At 40.8% G+C, this 18,039-nt stretch overlaps 1 pseudogene; it reads right to left on the bottom strand.

The window, feature by feature from the left end:
* LOC138167708 (zinc finger protein 850-like) overlaps nt 1–18,039 on the bottom strand; it is a 55,036-nt pseudogene that overhangs the window by 36,365 nt on the left and 632 nt on the right.

Raw genomic sequence — 18,039 nt, 5'->3', positions numbered from 1 at the left:
CAGGGAATGCAGTGCTGTGCCCCATTTCCCCTGCATCCTTGGGGTGAGGCCTCTGCTTCCCAGAGCTTTAGGCCTGGGCAATGAAATCAGGGCAGTCCCAGCTGGTATCGAATTGATGGTGTGGCAGTGACGGGTTAAGTCTGTGGCCAGGAAAGTGCTCACAGTTATTATGGGGTAGTCAGCTCTACTTCAGCGGAAAGAATCTCAGGTCTGTGCTTTTGGAAATCCATGGTCAGCTTATCTAGAGGATAATCACATTCTGGGAAAAACTGACTCCTACCAAACACATTCAAGACTAGTTACTGTGTACCAGAGAGGAAGTTCAGAACGGACAATGAGGAAGGCGACGTATCTGTGCTGAGCAGTCCATATTTTAATATCTTCCCTGCAGCTTTGGGTGTATGGATCAGACTCAGAGTTCATGGCTTGGCCTCAACTACAAAAGCAGCTATTTTAGGTGAGATAGGAGAAGAGGAAGAAGGAGCCAGTTTAGGTGGCCTGCTACTTATGCCAGTATTGCACAAGGAGGTGACTGTGGAAAAAGGAGGTAAAGACCTACCTACCCTTACCCCTGTGGGGAATCTATTCATTATAACCAGGGAAATTTTGAAAAACCAGGAAGGTATCCCTGCCTGTGCAAGCCACCTTCCTAGTATTTTTAATCAAAGTATTTTATACACACAGGGAAATAAAAAATTGTGATTCACTCTGTTGCAATGGTCTGGAACTGAACTTGCAATATCTCTTAAGGTATACCCATATACAGGATTCCCTCTTCATATTAGGTAGACATTAGTGTCTTATTAAAAATTTTAGATTAAGAAAAAAATTTAAAAAAGAATAAACAAACTATGGCCCACCACCTATTTTTTTTACAGCCATGAGCTAAGAATTTTGTTTAAAGGTTTTTATTAAGACACAGGGGGTCCAAAAAACAGTCATGGGCCAGATCTGACTTTTGGGACAGTTTGCCAACCCCTGATCTATAGGGTTTCCCTCAAATTTCAACGCTCACATTTTCAGCTGAGGCTGGCATCATTGACCAGGTCCAACTCAAGCTGATCCTCTCATAGTTTAAGTCTGATGCTGGAACAGAATGAGATACATGTAGTCCTTCAACAGGTTACACGAGGTTTGGCCACGAGCAGAGAAAGAACATTCTATGAAGGGATTCAGAAAGGACATGCTGACTCAAGTGAATGTAGCTTCCTGGTGGAGATCACGCTATTGGAGCGGTCAGAAATCTCTGAAAGGCAGGCGAAGCTCTTCATGGCCTTTGTACTAGGGTGACCAGGAAGCTATGCCAGTGACCTGAACCAGTATCCTTAGGCTTTCAAGACTACAGGAGTGTTTCAATAACTCTTAAGGAAAAGAACTGCTGTAACATGCATGGGGTGAAGCTTTAAGAAAAGCTAGTATAGACAACATGGCAGGTCCCTAGAAAATATCATTCCTCTCACATATGGGAACTCTGGCCAAAATGTTTCTCACTTTTTTAAAGTTCATGAGACTTCCCCATATGAATTACCTGATGTTGAAAAAATTTTGTGTTTTGGCTTTCCTCCTTCACTATATGAATACAGTTTTTAATCATTACTTCAAAATAGTGCCGTGTTTTCTCTGGAGTTGGGCATTTCCCAAATCATTAAATCCAGTTCCTTTCCAGAATGTATTCTCTAATGCAGTGTGGCACTATGGAAAGAGCAGTAATTGTGGAGTCAGAAAACCTAGGTCCAAAGCCTGCAATAATGTTGGGCAAGTGGTGTAATTCCCTGGGCTTCAGTTTCTTTGTCTATAAAATAAAGGAGCAGAGCTAGACAACCACTGAGATCCCATGTAGCTCTACATCTGTGCTATGTTCAGTATGTTTTCTTCCCAGGTGAAATGCCACCACGTGTTCATCATATCATTAAGGTCTGTCCAGTAGGAATTCTCTTGCTCCCTAAGCCCTTCACCTCAACTGACAGTCATTCTATATTGAATAAATTCATAATTTTCCTCTTCAGTATGAATTTTCTTTTGTAATTTAGGATCTGACCTGCCCCCTGGCAGCATTCCCATAAGCAGTTTCTCACCAGAGTGTATTCTTCGAAATATATAGTTAATATGTGGCCTCAAGGAGAAGTACTTTTCACATTCATTAAATCTATAAGGTTTATGAAAAGTATGACTTTATAAGAATTTAGTAAGGAGTTTAAGAAGCACTCCCTTTGGGGTGGCTAGGTGGTGCAGTAAATAGAGCACCAGCCCTGGAGTCAGGAGAACCTGAGTTCAAATCTGACCTCAGACAATTAACACAAAAAACTAGCCGTGTGACCTTGGGCAAGTCACTTAACCCCAAATGCCCTAACCCCCCCCCCCAAAGCAACAATAACAAAAAAAAGCACTCCCTCCCACATTTTACTTTGTTACAGCATGAATTCTCTTATGCTTATTGAGTTGTGTGGTCAGGTATTGGACTCACTTCCCCCACCCTCTATATTTAACAATCATAAGTTTCCTTTCCAGTATGAATACCATGGTATTTTAAGGTTTCAACCATGACTAAAAGCCTCCCCACATTCATTATACTCAGATGTTTTCTCCAGTATGAATTTTCTGGTGTTCCATAAGAGAGGTACTCAGGTGGAAGACCTTATAGTCATCACATTTAAAATCTAGCCAGTATGAACTCTCTGGTGTTGAATAAGTTTTATCTTCTCACTGAAGGCCTTGCTACATTCATTACATTTATAAGGTTTTTTAGAAGTATGAACTGATTGATGTTGACTAAGCTTTCCTTTTATTCGGAAGGCCTTCCCACATTCATTACATTCATAAGGTTTCTCACCAGTATGAATTCTTTGATGTTGAATAAGTCTAACCTTTCGGGTGAATGCCTTCCCACATTCATTACATTCATAAGGTTTCTCACCAGTATGAATTATCTGATGTTGATTAAGCTGTGGTTTTAGTCGAAAGGCTTTCCCACATTCATCACATTCATATGGTTTCTCACCAGTATGAATTCTCTGATGTTGAATAAGTCTTATCTTCCGACTGAAGGCCTTTCCACATTCACTACATTCATAAGGTTTCTCACCAGTGTGAACTGTCTGATGCTGAGTAAGCTGTCCTTTTAGTTGAAAGGCTTTCCCACATTCACTACATTCATAAGGCTTTTCACCAGTGTGACTCCTCTGGTGTTTAGTAAGAGCGATGCTCCAGTAGAAGGTCTTCCCACATTCATGGCATTCATAAGGTTTCTCACCGGTATGAACTCTCTGGTGTTTACTAAGAGCTGCACTCCAGCGGAAAGCCTTCCCACATTCACTACATTCATAAGGTTTCTCACCAGTATGAATTCTCTGATGGAGAGTAAGAGCAGCACTCCAGAAAAAGGCTTTCCCACATTCATTACATTCATAAGGCTTTTCACCCGTATGCACTCTCTGATGTTTGTTAAGAGCTGTACTCCATCGGAAAGCTTTTCCACAGTCATTACATTCATAAGGTTTTTCACCCGTATGAATTCGTTGATGTTTAGTAAGAGCTGTACTCCAGTAAAAGGCCTTCCCACAGTCGTTACATTCAAAAGGTTTCTCCCCAGTATGAATTCTCTCATGTTCAATAAGGTTTGATCGATTGGAGAAGGCTTTTCCACACCCATTACATATATAAGGCTTCTCACCAGTGTGAATTCTCCTGTGTTTAGTAAGAGATGTACTCCATCTGAAGGTCTTCCCACATTCATTACATATATAAGGTTTCTCACCAGTATGGATTCTCTGATGTTTAATAAGAGCTGTAATCCAGCAGAAAGCCCTACCACATTCATTACAATGAAAAGATTTCTCACTAGTATGAATTCTTTCATGTCCAGTAAGGTTTGATGGCCTGCAAAAGGATTTCCCACATTTATAAGGTTCGTCAGTATTTGTAATTATTTGTTGTTGGTCACTTTCATAAAATTTCTCTCCATGATGAATTCTTTGGTGTTGAGTAAGTTTTGTCTTCTGGCTACAGGTTGTCCCACATTCATTATATTCATAAGGTTTCTTATCCATATGAATTTTCTGATGCTTAGTAAGAGCTGACTTCCTTGGGAACATCTGCCCACATTCATTACATTCATAAGGTTTCTTACCCGTATGAATTCTCTCATGTTCATTAAGATTAGAACGCCTGCGGAAAGTCTTCCCACATTCATTACATTCATAGGGCTTTTCTCCAGTATGGATTCTCTGATGTTCATTAAGCTGGTCTTTTAATCGGAAGGCCTTTCCACATTCATTACATTCATATGGTTTCTCACCAGTATGAACTGTGTGATGTTTTGTAAGTCCTGCTCGCTGGGAGAATGCTTTACCACATTCATTACATTCATAAGGTTTCTTTCCAATATGACTTCTCTGATGCTGAATAAATCCTCTCTTCTGATGGAATACTTTCCCACATGTATTACATCCGTAAGATTTTTCATCAGTATGACTAGTCTGATGGGGAGTAAGAACTAACTTCCATTGGAAAGCTCGCCTACACTCATGAGGTTCATAAAGTTTCCCTCCAGTATGAATTAACTGATGCTCAGTAAATTCTGACCTCTGACTGAAGCCCTCCCTACAGGTATTACATTCATAAGGTGTCTTTCCTAGATCAGTTCTTTGATGCTGAGTTAACGGAGTTGTCAGTCTATCAGCGCTCTCAGATACGTTACGCGTATAAGGTTTTTCTCCAGAGTGAATTGTTTGATACTCAGTCAGCCCTGTGCTCTGATGGAAGGTATCCCCACATTCACTAAATTCAAAAAGGTTTTCTCCAGTATAGATTTTACAATTTTCAATAAGGCCTGAATTATAGTTCAAAATTTTCCTGTTTCCATTATAGTTAGAAAGCATCTTCTTTGAGTACATTCCATCCCATTTTCTTACATCTGTACACTGCTGGAAGCTCGTTTTGTGTGTGTCACACACAGCAGGACTCTTTCCTCCTCTTGATTGTGGGAAAAGCCCGAGCCCAGGATTAAAGATTCCACTGTGCCTGTTCCAGTCATGGCTTCTTGATAGGCTAGCAAGTTTCTTTGGCATGGTTTTGACTGGCCAACAATGTTTCTCCCCAGAGTCCTTTTGCCTCTCTAAGTTGCCATCACATTCCCAGGCTTTTCTGAATTTGGAGAAAAACGAACCGTCCATTACAAGTCTTTCTAGTGATGTTTCTGCCACTGAAATGTCCAGATTTTGAGATGACTCCATGGATTCTTGCTGAATCTTCCAATCTGAAAGAAATGGAAAATGTAAATAATACTTATAGTCCCAGACCAACACAATCTTATCTCTGGGTATCCATTAAATTTTTTTTTTTTAGATTTTCCGGTAAATTTTCCTCTAGCAGCTTATATCAAATAAAGACCCCTCCCTCATTAGTTTTGCTCTTGGGTTGATACAAAACGAAGCTGCTGTATGCATATGCTTTTAGGTCTTTCTTATATGACACATGCCATTGACCAACTTTTCTGTCTTTTAAAACTAATAGCAAGTAGTTTTCATGTCTACTTGATAGGATAATCTTGAGTTTTTGTAATGGTAGACTCTGTCATCCTGAACTTTATAGATCATTTCCTTCAATGCTCTCAACTTTTTGTTTCACTATATTAATTTGATATATTTTTACCCAGCATTCCTTTTGTAATTAGATTGGCATAACTTTAAATTCACAAATTAAGTAGTGCCATCATTTTTATCAGGTTGTGGGAATCTGTCCATGAACACTGAATGTTCAAATGACATGTCTGTAATGTTTGAACATCATGAGCAAGCTAGCCTTCAGAGATTAAACTGGGAGGCACAGGGAAGGAAGTTATTAAGTGCCCACTATGTTCCAGGTGATCCTGACAACAATCCTGGAAGGCAGGTATTATTACCTCCATTTTGTAGATGAGGAAACTGAGGCGGAGAGAGATTAAGTTACTTGCTCAGGATCAGACAGCTATTAAGTGTCTGAGCCCAGATATGAATTCACATCTTCCTGACTGCAGGTCCAGAGCTCTACTCACTGTAACACCTAGCTGCCTACATAAGTAAAAGATCTTCTGATAACTGGATTGGATTAAACAGAAATGGATGATTCTGAGAAAAAAAGAAATATTAAAACAAAAATACTAAATAGAGAGAAGAAAATATAAGGTAATTTATATTAAAAAGTGACTTGCATCAAAGAAGAAAAAATCTGAGTCACTATGCTTCCAGAAAACTATGACCAAAAAAATAGAGCCTACATATCATATTTCAAGAAACTATGAAAGAAAATTGCCCAGAAATATTAGAACTAGAGAACAGAAAAGAACCCACCAGTCACCTCCTCAAAAACAAAAAGAAAACAAAACAAAAAACCATGAAAATTTCCCAATAATGTCACAGTCAAAAAAACAGAGCATCCAGGTCAAAGAAAAATTAATTTTTTTTAGCATCCAGAAAGGAAGAAAAAAATTCAAGGATGAAGAAACCACAGGAAGAATCACACTAGATTTAGCTGGCATCATTATATACGAGAGTAGAGCTTGAAATATTCTAAAACGCAAAAGATTCAGGTGTACAACAACTGTGAATACTAGACTAGCAAAACTGAGTATAATACTACAGAGGGAAATATACCTTTAATGAAACAGAAGACTTCCAAGGAATTCTAGTATAAAAATCAGAGTTGAATATAAACTAGTATGTCCAGTTATATACTAATAAAATGACAAATTAAGTGGATGAATATTTACAAATTAAATGCCCAAATTAACAGGTCAAAAAAAAAAGAGAGGGGCGGAGTCAAGATGGCAGAGTAGAAACAGGACCTCCGCCTGGCTCCAGCTTCCATCTTCCCCAATCCATGTAAAAAGAGGACTCTGAACAAACTTGGAGCTGCAACACACACAAAATGACACAGAGAAGCTGTCCCACTGAGGACAGTCTGGCAGGCCAGCAGGAATCAGCCAGCACAGCGCTCTGGGAGCCGAGCCCAGCCCCACAGCAAGGCTTTAGCCCCAGGGCGGGTCTGACCAGCTGCTGGCTGGAGGGACTCCAGATCAGCAGCAGCTGTGGCCATTTCCAGATTTATCAACACAAAGATGTTAAGGACAAAGTGAGAGGTCAGTGTAGTATGGACTTTGGGACCAGTGGTCTGGAGTTCCTTGGCTTCTGCCCCCAGGGTGAGAAGCTGCTGAGAGGATGGCACAGCCAGTGCCAGGTGGCAGCTTCAGCTCCTAGCCTGCAGACTGTAGGGGGACCAAGCACCAATCTGAGGGGTAATCGCTCTTACTTTAACCTGCTTGGATCTGAATTACAGTCTAGGGTAGAGGTGCTGGGGTTCGTGTCCAGTTTGACAGAGCATGTGGAGGCCTCAGAGAGGGCACCCAACTAATAACTCCGGCAGCTGAGAAAACCCCAGCATTTGGGATGAAAGCTCCCCTGTCTGGTGGCAGAGTCCTACGGTGACAAAGCCCAGGGGTCAAGTGACTGAGGGGCGACATGACCAGGCAAAGGAAACAAAGCAAACAGAAGATTCCAACAGTAGACTCCTATTTTGGGGACAAAAAGGATCAAAGCATGGAACAGGAGGAAGACAGTGAAGTCAGAACTCCTGCACCAAAAGCTTCCAGGAAAAATACGAGCTGGTTACAGGCCATAGGGGACCTTAAGAAGCAGATAAGAGAAGTGAAGGAAAAATTGGGAAGAGAAATGAGAACAATGCAAGAAAATTATGAAATGAGAGTCAACAGCCTGACTGAGGAAAATAATACCTTAAAAAACAGACTAACTCAAATGGCAAAGAAGGCTCAAAAAGGCAATGAGGAGAAGAATGCCTTGAAAAGCTGAATTTGCCAGATGGAAAAAGAATCTCAAAAGCTCAATGAGGAGAATCATTGCTTCAGAGTTAGACTGGAGCAAATGGAAGCTAATGACTTTATGAGAAATCAAGATGGTGTTAAAACAGATCCAAACAAATGAAAGAATAGAAGGCAATGTGAAATATCTCATGGGAAAAACCACTGACCTGGGAAATAGATCCAGGAGAGATAATTTAAAAATTATTGGACTACCTGAAAGCCATGATCAGGGAAAGAACCTAGAAATCATCCTCCAGGAAGTTCTGAAAGAAAATTGCCTTGATGTTTCAGAGCCAGAGGGCACAACAGAGGTTGAAAGAATCCACCGATCACCTCCTGAAAAAGATCCCAAAAAGAAAACTCCTGGAATATTATAGTCAGGTTCCAGAATTCCCAGATTAAGGAGAGAATATTATAAGCAGCCAGGAAGAAACAATTTGAATATTGTGGAAACACAATCAGGATAACCCAGGATCTGGCAGCTTCTACACTGAGGGATTGAAGGGCTTGGAATGTGATATTCCAGAGGTCAAGGGAGCTGGGATTAAAACCAAGAATCACCTACCCAGCAAAACTGAGTATCATGTTTCAGGAGAAAATATGACTTTCAAGCATTCTTGATGAAAAAACTAGAGTTGAATGGAAAATCTGACATCCAGATACAAGAAGAAAGAGAAGCTTGAGAAGGTAAACAGGGAAAAGAAATCATAAGCCACTGATGAAAGTTGAACTATTAACATTTCCACATGGAAAAACGATAATTGTAACTGATGAAACTTTTCTCAGTATGAAAACAGTTGAAGGGAATAGAAATATATATGTCTCTATTGGAGGGTATACGGGCATATGAATACATAGGTGAATGTGTGTATATATGTTTACAGGTATACATAGATAGAGGGCACAGGACCAATTTAATAGTAAGGGATGATATTTAAGAGGGGAAATTAAGAGGTGAGAGAGGAATATAATGAAAGGAGATGGAAAGAGACAGAATGGGGTAAACTATCTCATAAAGAACGGGCAAGGGAAAAGGGTTACAATGGAGGGGAAGAATAGGAAGGCAAAAGGGAATGGGTCAACCTTATTCTCACTGAATTTGGCTTGGGGAGGGAATGAAATACACACTAAATAGGGGATCTCACCCTCCAGGAGAATAGAGGGGAAGGGGATGTGAGGGGGGATGATGGTAGGGAGGGCAGGCTGGGGGGAGAGAAGTTGGAAGCACCCACTTTTGAAAAGGGAGGGGATCAAAGTAGAGAATAGAACAAGTGAGTGATGGGATAGGAGGGAGGGAAATATAGTCAGTCTTTTACAATATATCTACTATGTTAATGTTTTGCATTAGCTACTCATGTACAACCTATACTGAACTGCTTATCTTCCCAGTAAGGGTGGGTGACAAGGAAGGAAGGGAATGAATCTGGAATTCAAAGATTTAAAATCAAATGTTTAAAATTATATACACACACACACACATACACTATTATTAATATCATCTTACATGTTATTGGGAAAGAAGATATACAGGCACTGGGGCATAGAGATCCACCATGCCCTATTGTAAAAGTCTAAGGGGGTATGGGAGAAGATATGGGAGAGAGCAGATTGGAGGAGGGGATATTCTGTGGGACTGCTATTTGGGGTGGTGGGTAGGGGAAAAACGGGGAGAAAATTTGTAACTCAAAATCTGGCAGAAATTAATGATGTAAATCAGAAGTTAATAAAGCATTTGAAAAAAAATTTAAAAATTAAAAAAAGAGAATTTAAATAACCAAAACTCAGAAAAAAAAATTGAACAAGCCACAAAAAACTCCTAAAATTAAAAAAAGTGAATTTTACCAAACATTTAAATAATTAATGCCAGTATTGTATAAACTGTTTATAAAAACAGGGAAAGATAGGATCCTACCAAATTTCTTCTTTGACACAAATGTGGTCTTGATATAAATACCAGCAAAATCGATATAGAGAAAGAAAGCTACAGGTTAATATCCCTCATCTTAAGTAGAATATTAACAAAGAACATACAGCAACATATAAAAAGATTGTATACAATGACTAGTTTGGATTTATAACAGAAATGTAAGACTGATTCAAAATGGAAGAATGATAAATATAACAGACTATATTAATAACAAGAACCACCAAAAATTCATGATTATGTTAATAGACTGCAGAAATAGCTGTTGATAAAATGTAACACTCATTTCTCTTAAAATACTAAAAAATAATTTGAATCAATGGACCTTTCCTTGATATGATGAGCAGTATCTACTTAAAACACAAGGTAGCATAATGTACAATAGGGATATACTAGAGGCATTTCCAATAAGTTCAGAGATAAACCAAGGATGTCCATTGTTACCACTGTTATTTGATGCAGCGCTAGAAATGCTAGCTATAGCAGAAAAGAAAAAAAGAAAAAGAAGTTAAGGAAATAAACACAGGCAAAAAAAAAAAACCAAAATTATTGCTCTTGCATCTGCTTTGATGATCTACTTATAGAACCCCAGAGTCAACTGAAAAATTAACTGAAATCAAAACTTTAGCAAATTTGAAGAATATAACAAAAAAATCCACATAAATAAGCAGCATTCCTGTATGTTACCAACAAAACCCAGCATCTTCCTATTAAGACATACACATACAAATGTGTATACAAATACAAACACTAGTTAGGGTTTAGAAAGAAGCATTATTTGTGGAAATAAAGAACTGAGTCATTGGAAAAAACATTAGTTGCTCATATGTAGAACAAAGCAATGTCATACCAATGATTATATCACCCAAATTAATTTACCTATTCAGTGCTATGCCAATAAAACCACTGGAAGACTACTTTACGGATGTGGATGAAAATTAACATAATTCCTCTGTAGGCACAAAAGATCAGAATGCTAAGGGAAATAATGAAAAAAAAAGTGGGGGCAACTAGGTGGCGCAGTGAATAGAGCACCGGCCCCAGAGTCAGGAGGACCTGAGTTCAAATCCGGCCTCAGACACTTAACACTTACTGTGTGACCTTGGGCAAGTCACTTAACCCCAACTGCCATGTCCTCCCCCCTCCAAAAAGAAAAAAGAGATTTACAAAGAGTGGGAAGGGAATTGATCTAGTGGTACCTGATCTCAAACTATACTACAAATGAGTAATCATCACACTGATGTGGGGCTAGCTAAGAGAGACCCATCAATGGAACAGATTACATGTACAACGTACAGAAGCGAATCCATCTTGTAGTCTAGTCTAATGTTCACTGAATTCAAAGACACTCATTACTGGGATTAGGACTATGGGACAAAAAAGTACTGGAGGGAATTTGTTTTAGACCAACATTCAATGCCTTATACCAAGATAAACTTGAAATGGATATATTACTTAAATTTAAAAGATCACAACACATGCAAATTGGAGGAGGAAAGAAATTGTCTTTCAGATCTATGGACTGGGGGAATTCTGATGGAACAAGGGATTGCAGAAGGCAAGAGGGACAATTTAGATTCTATAAAATTAAAAAGGTTTTGTAACAAACAAAACAAATGCAGTTGAAACTAGAAGGGAAACAATTTGCTGGGGGGAAAACTAGGTAGCAAGTCTTATTTTGAAGATATACAGGGAAAAGATTGAAATTTCTGAGAGTAAGAGCCATTCTCTACTTGAAAAATGGTAAAAGCAAATAAAGAGGCAATTTTCAAAGGAAGAAAGTCAAACTATCAACAGCCACATGAAAATTTAAGTAATTCTGAAGATCGATCACATACCCATCAGACTGGCAAAAATGATTAAAAAAGGGAATTGACAAATGTTGGACAATCTACGGGAAAAGAAGGCACTATTAATGGAGCTGTGAGGCAGCCCAGCTCTTCTGACAAGCAATGGAGCTGCACCGCCAAAGTCCCTAAACTGTGCGTGCCCTCACACTCAGCACCACTGAAAAAGAAGGAAAGGACCCATACGTGTAAAAACCACGAGGATGACGACAATGCAATGACGACGTGAAACCCTGACCTGGGACTTCTATCTCACTGGACCCTCACAACAGTGCTGCGAGGGAGGGGCCATTATTTATCCCCATGTTACAGTTGAGGACTTGCCTGGGGTTAGAGATAGCAGGTGTATGAGGCGAGATCTGAACTCAGTGCACAGAGTACTGGGACTGAAGGCAGGAAGATTGCTCCTTCACAAGTTTCAATCTGGCCTCAGACACTTCCTAGCCGTGTGACCCTGGGCAAGTCACTTAACCCTATTTGACTCAGTTCCTCATCTGTAAAATGAGATAGTGAAGGAAGTGGCAAACCTCCAATATCTTTGCCAAGAAAACCCCACACGGGGTCACTGTCAGACATGCCTGAAACGACTCAACATCAGTAGACGCTTTGTGGAAATGCAGAATGCAGTGAGGGGGGCAGGAAGACAAAGATGTCTGTCTGAGAGCCCGCCTTCGTGCCGCTTCTGCTGAGAATCCGTGAAGGAGCTCCTTGGAGAACATTTCACAATGACCAGAAGACTACTGTTTACAGTGACCCATCTGCCTAGCCCACTTACCTGCACAGATCAATCTTGGGCCTTCTCCTTTGAGAACACAAGGCTTTCCCCCCCGCTCCAACTGGCAGATCACTTCTGGTTTGGAAACTGTAAGTCCTGCTCATGGGAAAAGGGAAAGGACAGAGGAGAGAGAATCAGCTGAAGATCCAGTCCTAAAGCCTGCCCCTCTGAGGGTAAATGGTCTGAGGAAGGGCCGCAGGCTCCATCTGTTATCGTGCTGCTAAGCAGCCTGGGGACAATGGGCACCAAAGAGACTCTGTGAAGGGAAAGAATTCATTTATTTGACCTTCTCCTTGCTAAGAGGAGAGGAACCATTCACATATGTCAGACACCTGCACTTGGACTTGAGGGGAGGATTACATTACAAGGAACAGGGAATGCAGGAACTTAAACCTTACAGACCACAGCCAAGATACCAATTTCCAGGTGTATAAAGCAAAGTCTTCTACCCATGAAATAACAGTGTGTGTATCCTTGTAAAAGGACAAGGATCCTCTGTGTGCATCAGCTAACAAGTGCTCATCACTCCACCATCCCCCCACAACTCCCCCTCCCATGCGTAGCCTGGGGGCCTCACCCAGGCAGACCAGGTGGCTATAGTTCTCCAGCATCACCTCCCTGTACAGCTCCTTCTGGGAAAGGTCCAGCTGCTCCCACTCCTCGGGGGTAAAGTCCACAGCCACGTCCTTGAAGGTCACTGACCCCTAAAACAAATAAATATGTGTTTACCTCATACAGACCTGGAAGAGAGGTGCATGTTCACAGGAACTATACAGATTGGTTCTGCCTCTTCAGGCTTTTGTAAATAAAGTATTTATTAAACAGACGGTGCTAAGCACCAGGGGGAACAAATAAAAGGAAGGTAGTCCCTGCCTTCAAGAAGCTTATATTCTAACTGAGAAAGACAACACAGAAAGTGGGGGTGATCTGGAAATAAAAGAGTCCCCACTTGGGGAAAAGGCAGATATTAAAGAGGAGAAGGCTAGGGGGCTGCAAGGAGTGCAGTGAAGGCCCCTCCTCAAATAGCAGTTCAGGGGAAGCCATGGTCAATTAAGAGAGCACAGCCTCAGGGAGAAATTTCTCCAGAGAAAAGGAGAGAACGAAGTGTGATGTGAAAGAGTCTTCCTAGTACGTCCTCTGCAACACAGTCAGTATGAGATACTGAATTATCAGACAGAACAGCAAGAATAACGCCGATTTTAGTCATAATTTGGGGCTTATGGAGTACTTAACTCAAAGCAAACCCAGGAGGCAGGTACTAACATACATCAAGTTACTTTGAGGTAGACTTCAGGAAGACTGAATTAGTATGGAGAAAGTAGAAAAGACAATGAGAGATCTCAATTGAGGGCTATGCTGGAAAAATGATGACAAATTATGGCTCCTGACTTTTGGCAGTTTGGCGATACACATGTTGCTTAGTTATTTCCAGTCCTGTCTGACTTTTCACAACCCCATCTGGGATTTTCCTGGCAAAGATACTGGAGTGGCTTGCCATTTCTTTCTCCAGCTCATTTTACAGATGAGGCAAACAAGGGTAAGTGACTTGCCCAGGGTCACACAGCCACAAAGTGTCTGAGGCCAGATGTGGACTCAGGAAGCCTCTGGGTCCAGTGCTCTGTGCACTACACCACCCACTTGTTTTACTTGACTATACTTTCAGCCATGCTGAGCCATTGCCAGTCACCCTGACTTCTGTCCTGCCATTGGACTCCAATGATTCTGGAGGAGTGAGGCTGATGACTGTGCACAGCTCCACTTCACTTAAATCCAATTCATGTGCAAGTCAAGACATCCCCCTTGTGATGTCATTGAGAAGAAGAATGAACAACAGCAAGAATCCAGTGGGACCCACTAGCATCAGTTTGGGGGAAATGACAGAAATATGAGCATGCACACGCACATTGTGCAAGGTGATGGAGATAGAAACAGTAATTCCCTCTTGTTCTCTGCATAGAAAAGGTTTGTTTTTGTTGTTCATGATAAAAAATATTATTAGAAACCACACAAATCTCATTGACACAATGGCCTCTCTGAAGAGGGTGGCAGCTCAGTGGATGGGAAGAAAGACACAAAGGAGCAGCAAGACTAATACAATGACCCAGCCTGTCACGAGACAAGGTGTCAGCCCTAATGGGAGAGCTGGCCACAGAATGGAACACGGCTGGCCTCTCAGGGGCGTGAGAAGGAACAAAGTCTGAGCGCCATGTTCTGAAGGCTAACTACCGGAAAGCCGCACAGAGGCAGCGAAAGCAGGCGGCCGTGCTGGCTGGCTTCCTGGCAGCACTTCTTCTCACACTGACATTCAGAGTTTCGTTTGTCTTGTTCTTCTAGGAGACTTAAAACCCTTAAGTTGTCTCTGCACAGCTCGCCTTCTACATCACTGTCTTTTGCTTGTGCGACTTACTTTTAATGTTACTGTCATTCAGACGGCCTTTTGCTTCTGAATACTCCCATTCCCAATCAGTTATTCTTTCTTTTGTTTCTCACGATGTTAATTAGTTAGCATTTATGCAGCACCTGCTACGTGCCAGGCACTGACCCTCAGAATGACTCAGGAAGGTATGTGTTATGACGATCCCCACTTTACTGATGAGGAAACCGAAGCAAGCAGATGAGGAGATGTTTACTAAAGTCTGAGGCTGGATTTTGACTTGGGTCTTGCTAACTTCAGGCCCAGAAAAATGCTATTCACTGTGCCTCCTGATGGCCTTTCTTTAGCTGATTCAAGTTTTTCTATTCTGTCAATCATTTCTACTGTGGAAGCCATCAATTCTGCTTTTATAATTCTTTTTTTCACCCTCTCTTTTAAACCATTTAGAAACATGCCACTGCAGTCCCAAGATTTCCTGGGAAGCCACAGGGTCCTCTCTCATGAGGCACTAATTCATTTTCTTCCATCTTGAAATACTTACTCACGAATGCCTGGACCGCTTCAGTCCATCTAGAGGCCACAATCTCTTACTGCCTTCTCAAAAGCATCTGCTCAGGCTCAAGGTCTTAAAAGTCTTAAATTCCTCCTGAGGTCATCAGTGATTTCACCCTTTTTTTAATTCTCCCCTGCTGATATCCTCCCCTCTCCTGGCAGTTTCCCTGGGGAGGAGCACAACATTTGTGGTGCACAACAGGTACACAAAGTTGAGAAACAGCTCAGGGTCCCAGAGCCAGTCTAGGTCACTAGCAGGCCTGAAACCTGGTCGCCCTGGTCCACTTTCTATCCACTGGGCTGTTATCTCATCAAAGGTCATACTATAAACAAGTGGAGGCGCAGGGAGAGAGAGATCTTTCATAGCTATAAAGAGAAGACCTAAGAAGGGATAGAAAGGATCACAGAAGATTATAGAAATGGGAGTGGCCAGGCAGCACAGCGAGTAAGAGCACCAGCCCCAGTGTCGGGATGACCTGGGGGATCAAATCTGGGCTCAATAACTGGCTGTGTAACCTTGAGCAAGTTATTTAACCCCAATTGCTTAAAAAAGAAAGATTATAGAAATGTTTAATCACAAAAAAACTGAAAGGCTTGTGAAAGGAAACCTAATAATAAAAGTATGATTTGGAGCACTCTTTCACATGGCTATTCATTTTGAGAAATTTTGGTGTGGATTCTTGGCCCTGTGTTCACTGACTGACCCATCTGTTAGGCTTGGTTCTGAAACAGAGCTGAAGAGGAAATGACCCCAGCCCTTCCCCACTCCCTCCTCCATTCCTCCAGGAGTGGGGGAAATGGCTTGAACCGTCAGACATGACTGGTTTTGCTGAACTATCTCTTTCCTCTTTATAAGGGGATAGCTCACTAAGTATGGGATAGCAGAAGGATATATTCAAAAATAAAGATGATGTAAAAACAAAGAATGCCAATAAAAATAAGATTTTCTAAAAAGTAACTACTATTTACATTGTGCTTTAGGTGTACAAAGCTCATTACATGTAATTTTCATTTGATCTTTCCAACAACTCTGTAAGGTAGCTGCTTTTATTACCCCCACTTTATTAATGAGAAAACTGAGGCTCAGAGAGAAGATGGTGATTTTCTGGGGCCACACAACTCGTAAGGGTCTGAACTTAGGTCTTCATGAATCCAAGTCCAGAACTCTATCCAGTGGACTCAATAAAAGTTGAATCCTGAATCTGTCTTAGGATTTTAAGAAAAATAACAAAAAAACAAGTTGGTAGACTGGTACCTTGCCATGATAAAAAGAAAATATTAACATACCATGAACTAATGGATTTAAAACCTATTTTGAAAATTGTAATCTTGACTATTAATGGGCTGAGTTCACCAATAAAAAGGAAGTTGTTTGTGCAATGCATTAAAAAACCAAAAATCTAAATTTTCTTCTTACATGAAAACGTCTATGAGAAGGAAAGTATGTAGATTGAATGTAAAGGCTAGAATAAAATAAATTTTGTGTCAGCTGAATCGGAAAAAAAGAAAAAGTGCAATCATTAATTCTAGAAAACAGATATCATTAAGAGAGGTGCAGGAAAATTACTTTGTAATCATAGGCATCATATACAACAAAAGATAAAAAAGAATTCATCATTGTAGATGAATAAAGTGTATGTTGACAAAACAGGATTTGAGAGACCTATGATGATTTCTACACAGATATCTCAACAATTCTAAGTGCCTCTCAGACTCCCAGGCAAATTACACAAATAACCTCTATATGTTAGGACACAAATTTATAACCCATGCAGAAAGACAGAAATCTTAAACATATGTTATACAGACTATAATTCAACAAAGGAAAATTAAGGAAACATACCACCCTAAATGAAAGCTAAGCAATGAAAGGGTCAAAAGGTATACATATATCATATATAGGATAAAGACAGATTTAAAATCATGTAAAAGAGAACAATAAGAAGAAATGCTGAGACAATGTATTTGAGGAAAAAGCAAACATCTACTCACCTTTTGGGTCCTGGCTGTCAGAAGCCCAGGGGCCATTATCTCCTCTGCAAAGGAGACAAAGCTACCTCTCTTCCTGGTGAAGGCAGAACTGGGGAAGAAAAGGTATCATGAGGGGAAGAGTGACCCTCCCCTGGAGGCCTCAGGCCCATGAAGCAACTTTCCTACACAACTCCTTGCTGCGTTAATAACCAAAAAAGAAATTATGAGGCTTTCCCAGAATCCAGTTAAGATTCATTAAACATCTTTTATGCACAAGGCACTGGGCTAGCTGAAGGGGAATAAAAAATGAAACTATCTCTACTGAGCATCTCTCTCTCCCTCCTACCTCCTTCCCTCTCGCTCTCCCCCCTCCCTCTCTTTCTTCCTCCCTTCCTTCCTCTCTCTTTCTCTGTAAATAGACAGAATCCATCTCTCTCACTGCCAAAAGCATGGCATTTAATAGTGTATCAAAAGGCGAAGGATTCTCTTCTGAGTCTGACTCTCACTAACAGGGAAGGCCTGGGGGTTGGGATGGAAATAAGGACTGGGAAGGAAGTGACTGCTAGAGCCCAGAATTTTTGTTAGAAAAGGGGAGAGGAAATCTGGGTATAATCTGACACACACCCCATAAACATTATGCAAGCAAGTTTCAGAGTCTAGGAGGAGAGAGAGGCTTCCCTGGGAGTAAAATGCCTCAGAAAAGTTAGCCCAGAAGGAATGGCAGGTGCTCAGGGATGAAATTCT

This window comes from Petaurus breviceps, unplaced genomic scaffold (assembly GCF_028583685.1).
Source record: "Petaurus breviceps papuanus isolate PSGF00001 unplaced genomic scaffold, PetGlider_PUasm1.0 287, whole genome shotgun sequence".
Lineage (NCBI taxonomy): Eukaryota > Metazoa > Chordata > Mammalia > Diprotodontia > Petauridae > Petaurus > Petaurus breviceps.
Note: the sequence above shows the minus strand (reverse complement) of the source record. Positions and strands in the feature narration are given on the sequence as shown.